Genomic DNA, 6,261 nt, shown 5'->3' with positions numbered 1-6,261 from the left:
GTGGTTCAAATATCCATGTGAGATCCCTCTTGTAATTTGTGAAGCATTTTTAGTGCATGAATTTCAATTTAAGTGCAATTTTCAGGATTGTCACATCCATAATGGTACATATTCCTCATAAATGGACACATGGAAATTAACTATTTTATGTTCTATAAAGAGTCATTCCTTCTCCATTCATTCGGTATTATTGCTTAAGGATTGTGCAATTTATTTTACAGAAATACTAGTTTATCGTCTCCCAAAAACCGCGTCCTTTTTTTGTCACAACCATAACGCGTGTTTTTTTCCTTTTTTTAAATAGATTTTTTTTCATAGACTTACAGTTTTTGATGTTTATACTCTATCATCAAGCATTCAGTAAAATATAAAAAGATGGTTCAACATAATCGTAACAAATTCATTCTCTGAGCATTTTTATGTCACGTCCATAACGCAAAATGTCACATCCATAACGTCGGAAATGTCCATAAGTAGATTTTTAAGAATAAACGCTCTAGAATGGGTTTTTGACAGCAATGCCATAGAATAACCATTTTTGGTTCTCCAAACATTTAGGCAAATGTTCTAAGGAAAAAAAAGACAATTTCTTTCTTACCCATTCATACTTAGCGCATTTTTTTCTACAACAATCCTTTTGTGCAACAGAAATGTTATAAACCCCCCAAAATAACTGTTAGTTAACCTTTATTTTTAAGAGTGTGAAAGGATTTCGTTTGTTTATGTTAAATGTATGCACATTTTTCATATTTGACACATTTTTCTTGAGATTCATGATTTTCCCCCAGAAGTGAGTATTTCTATGAGGGATCGTGAGTGTTGAGCACTGAGGTGTTAAGTGAATGGTTGTTGGTTCAAATCCTGGAAAGCGATGCTCACAAATGTATAATCCTACTCGAGACACCTCAGATATCTCATTGGCACCGGACCTCACAATGTTAACCAAGTGAAAGTCCATCAACCTCATGCAAAAGGTTTAATCAAGAGTCTTTGGTGAGAATATTCTGGGCATATTGAAACTAATAAAGTATCATTAGCTCATGGCTGGTCTAAGCATCTTCTTTTATTCAACACATGCAAAAAACAAGTCGCCAAAAATCATGCATGCGCTTTTCTGTAGCCTGCACTCCTGCAATCTATTGTGATGTCACAAGGTCCATCAGTTTCCCATGAAGTACAGTAGAAGCTTCAGTTGGATTCTTTGTGATGTCAATTCCCCCCCCAACTACTTTGTCTATTATCCTTGAGTCTGTCGTTCTCCTCCACACATGCTTCTCAGAGTATTTTTAGGGCTGTCTTTACACCCGAGCACCTGCCTCAGTCTGTACACTTCACATTTCAAGACACTTAGCCAAGTGGTCACACATAATGCTCTAATTTTTAAAAATAAACCATGTCTTAAACAAGAGTAGGCAGTTGACCTTCACTATTTCTGTAGCATTATAATTTGATTAAACTAACAGTTTGTGAAATAAAACACTGTTTTGATATACATAGATTTCAATATAGTGTGTTATAATGGAAGACTTTTTTAAAAGAGTTTATATCGTTTAATGTATTGTTTCATTTAATGTAACAGTTTGTAATGTTATATTTGGTTTTTTATTTAACCCTTGTGTGATATTTGGGCCTGTTAGACCCTCGTTCAGTGTTTTCTAAAAACGATGTGTTTCAACCATAGACATTATAAATTAACATGTTTTTACCCACATCTTAGATGTTTATATTTCTTACTGAACATTATTGTTAAAGAAAAAATGATGAAGTGATTTAAAAGAGATAAATGATAAATATTATCCAATGACGCTTTCAGCGGCCACAACATAAACAAACTTAATGTGCCCCAAACTTAACTTCCGCAAGACATCCGGAAAGAATCAATAACTGTTAAGTAGTTATGATTTAATTTAATACAAATAGTATAGCCGACAATAAAACATTAAAACAAAGTAATATCAATATAAATAAAATATAAAATAAGTAGCTTAATTATAAAGCAGACCGGAAGATAACTTTGGGACAAACTTGGCACATCCGCTAAAACCGTTTAAATGCTATTTATGTTGCTTGAATTTTTGAACATCTGTGATATTCTTGCGTGTTTTTTCTGGCTCTATTGATTTAAATAACAAACTATGCTTTAGGTCCATTAGATCTGCGAACATTGGCTGAAGAACAAAAACATAAAAACCACTGAACAAAAAATATAGTGATTGAACAAATGTGATACACATTTTCATTGTACAAAAGTCTATAAAATAACTTTTTTATAAAAAAAATGTCAGTCTTTATTTCTTGGACTTGACTGGAATAAAAAACCCACTAATCTCATGTTTAGACAAACAGACCCAGTGCGGGTCACTTCCTGTTTACATCTCATCTCAAGAGGGTTTCCATACCAAGATCATTACAGAACACGCCATGTACATGTGCATACACTATTGATCTTGTTATATCCCAAGAACTAAGAATTAAACAAGCCCCTGAAAATGTGATTCACATTTTTGAAAACATGAAAATAAATTCCTCAGCTTCCAAACAGAGGCTTTAAAGATATTGTCCAATATAATACTGGATGTTTTTCAAGTGATTTATTGAGGCTATGTAGAAACTTTTACTCTCAAATTCTGTTTATACTGTATGGGGATCATTTCGGTTTATCCCACAGTCCCCCATATTACAAATATATAGTGACAGACTGAATAGAAATGATAAAGAAGTGTTGTTGAACACAAGCTTTCTTCAATCCAGATCTAACAGCTCTTATTGTATTTAAAAAATGCGCATGAGTGAAGCGGTCTTATGGACATGATTATCTTTTTTATTATGCTTTTTCCATCTAGTCTAGCATTTAAAAACTCAAACAACTACCATAAGTAAAGTCAGAGTTTTATTGAAGAGTACATTGTTTACATTAAGCGTCTGTTTTTTCTTCTAAATGGCTGATGGTATATCATCCTCTGTGATCTTGTAATAGACCCTCCCGGTTTATGGCACATGACCATCCATGGATGGAGAGAGAGGAGGACGTCCCTGCTCTGATGTTTATCTGACGTTAAGGACCCTTAGAAGAGAAACAATGTGACTTTAGCAGTGGGACCCAAAAATTGAAGGAGCAATAAACACAACAGAGACAAGAAAATCATTTTGTTACCTTTGGGAGGCTTTGTTAAACGTTGTAACCTTCTAAATGTATAAGTGCACAATACTTTGCTCCTTCTTAAGGCTTTACTACTGTACATCCTGTGCGAAAGCTTCCTGGGGGGGTCAAACTTCCCATGTCTCCTGAGGATTATGGAATGGAAGGCAGAGGAAACGAGAGACGGCTGACAAGCATAGAAACCCTCTGCGTAGACCATCTTCATACTTTCATATAGAGCTTCACAAGTTGGATCGAGTCATTTCTTGATCCTGTGTTATGGGCACAGCACATTTCTTTCTATTTTTTTCTTCTGCTTTAATTATTAGTGGCACTTGCTAGCAAACATCGTATTACTGTTGCCAAGGCTTAGCATTCGGAATAAACCCATTACCGTGAATATCAATGTCAACGCATAACCCATCCTACATTATTTATGAATATGAATGATGACTAAAATCACAAAGCTTCGCAAGGATCTGTGATCTTCGCTTGGCGGATGAGAACGCGGGCGAAGAAACTCATAAAATTACAGTGAAGGAGGCTGTAGTAAATCTAGGATGTAATCAGTGTTGGGTAAGTTACTCTGAAAAAGTAATTAATTACTAGTTACTCATTACATTATTCAATAGTGTAGTTAGATTACTGTCCAAATTACTCTGTCCAAAAAGTATTTAGTTACTCATTACTAATTACTTTCTATATCCTACATCAACCTTGATTAGTTAAGTGATTCAAGAATATACATGAAACAGCTTATTGAATTCATTCAAATAATATTATTAACTGACCAAAGTATTACAAATGTGAGAATTATACATTAAAGCACAGATTTTAAAGTAAGACTTTGAATTTTGAAGTCAATTACGCTATTGCACACGCATATATTTCACAAAGTATTTAGTTTAATTACATCAAAAGAAACTGTATTTAAATTACAGAAAACATACGAGTAATCCCTTACTTTACTTTTTCAAGGGAAAATTAATTAAATTACTGTAACTAATTACTTAGTAACTAGTTACACCCAACACTGGATGTAATGTAATGTTTCTTTCATCAAATACTCAACGTTATGTCATTTCAAACCTGTATCACTTTCTTTCTTCTTCGGAACACAAAAGAAGATATTTTGAAGAATGTCGGTAACCAAGCAACATTGACCCTCATCGACTACCATTGTATGAACACAACCACAGAGACATTTCTCAAAATATCTTCTTCTTTGTTTTACAGAAGAAGGAGTCATATATAGGATTTGAATGACACAAGTGTGAATAAACACTGAGAGAATTTACATTTTTGTGTGAATTATCACTCTAAGGAAAGACGGAGATAGGTGGTAAAAAGCCTCACCCGAGTGAGGCGAGCAGCTGTTTATATATCATTACCACATAACTGCCTGGTTACATGAACAAGCTCCTCTCAAACGTATTTATATTTACATTTAGACATTGGCCAGATGCTTTTATGCAAAGTGACCTACAGTGTATTCAAGCTATACATTTTAGCGCTATGTGTGCTCCCTGGGGATATAACCCATGACCTTCGTGCTGCTAACACAACCATGTACGCTACAGAACATTTGTTTTGAAGGTTTTGAAGCAAAAACATTTTCAAAAAGTGTGCTAAATCTATAAAGCTCGGTTTAAAACACTATACGCTGTGAGAAACACAGAATTGAAAGCCTGATAGTGTAGTCTAGATGTCTTCTCGATGTGACTTACCCACTGGTACCATCTGAGAATGTCTGGGATGTTGTGGTGTGTATATATAGAGAGGGGATTAACCAGTAGAGAATTAAAGGGGGGCGGGGTTCGGGGGCGAAGTGCAGAGGGGCAACCTGACCCCAGCAACTTGAGCGCCCACCGAAACACACATATCAAGGGGGTGATGACATACAGGCGTACACTCATAAGTTATAGGAAATGTATACGAGGCTGTTTGCTTCCACACATTCATGCCGATAAACTTAAAGCCCTTGTTAGTTATTGCCGGTGGAACACCTGTGTTGTGCATCGCTTTAAAGTTTAACTTTAACAGTTTAAAATAAAAACATCTGACATGAACTTCCTCACAGGACATCACACATTTCTGGATTCTAGAAAGACCATACTGGGTCGTTCACACCATATGGCTTCAAGGAGGAACACTTTCAAAAAATAATTATTGCATTGGATCGACACAATCTCGTGGCAAAAAACGCAACTATTTTATGATGTGGCTTATTTTGGTCAGAGCCGTTGAGAGATGGAGTCGCGACAACGAAGGTTGAAGATTTCAGCCTGTCAATTGATTCATGGAGCCTTCAGATAGTTCCAGGAAGTTGTTTTCTCTTTAAATGCTTTATTTCTTTACGTTTTTTATTCATTAAATGCCAAAATCTTTAAATGGGTTAAAAGTTCATCACAATCGATCTGTTTAGCCACAGCTCCATGCGTTACTGGTAACTTCCGGGAACTATTCAGAGCCTCCATGAACCGCCATTGCTGTGAAAGAAACTGTTTGATTGGAGTCAACGTAGTTGATGCAACTCTCTTTCAATGGGTCTGATTTTGCTCAATTCCTCTGAATTCGTACGATCTTATTCATTCATTTTAGAACCATTTCCTTTGGGTTAAGGATGGGATTTCAATATTGCTTTTTTCTAGCAATAGTACGTTTTTTTGAAGGGTGCATGAAGGGTGTCATGTTTGGACTCATCGTGCCCATTAAAGAGATGTGTAGCATTCCACTGTAGCAAGGGATGATGGAGGTGGTCCCTCTCAGCAAAGAGATGCCTGGCAGACCACCGCACTGATCTGAGACCAGGTTGGTGGTCTGTTTTTAAACCTACTGACTACAGGCAGCTACTTACTTAAAACTAAGCAAAACTGACTTCTTCATCATACCAATGTTATTAAACAAATGGAGCTCACAATCCAAAATTGGAAAAATCTAAGTAAAAAAGTAAATACATTGCAAGTAATTCCAGAATCCAAGTTAGTGTTAGCAGGCGGATATTTAAGAAAAACGTACAAGTTCATTTCAAAATATGTTGAATTTCCTGCAGTGTATTCTGGGATTGAAGGACATGAAAGACACATGCAATGCTTACAGTTTGAAAAACGTTTAATGTCAGA

The 6,261-nt window shown here is 35.6% G+C and overlaps 1 long non-coding RNA gene across 1 annotated transcript; it reads right to left on the bottom strand.

The window, feature by feature from the left end:
* Positions 1-2,930: 2,930 nt before the first annotated feature.
* LOC130414628 (uncharacterized) lies at positions 2,931-4,884 on the bottom strand. Its single transcript, XR_008905630.1, has 3 exons — positions 4,867-4,884; positions 3,155-3,411; positions 2,931-3,064 (listed from the first exon to the last, which is right to left on the bottom strand). It is a non-coding gene; the product is annotated as an uncharacterized LOC130414628 (long non-coding RNA).
* Between the last annotated feature and the right edge of the window lie 1,377 nt (positions 4,885-6,261).

The sequence above is a fragment of the Triplophysa dalaica genome, chromosome 24, assembly GCF_015846415.1.
Source record: "Triplophysa dalaica isolate WHDGS20190420 chromosome 24, ASM1584641v1, whole genome shotgun sequence".
Lineage (NCBI taxonomy): Eukaryota > Metazoa > Chordata > Actinopteri > Cypriniformes > Nemacheilidae > Triplophysa > Triplophysa dalaica.
Note: the sequence above shows the minus strand (reverse complement) of the source record. Positions and strands in the feature narration are given on the sequence as shown.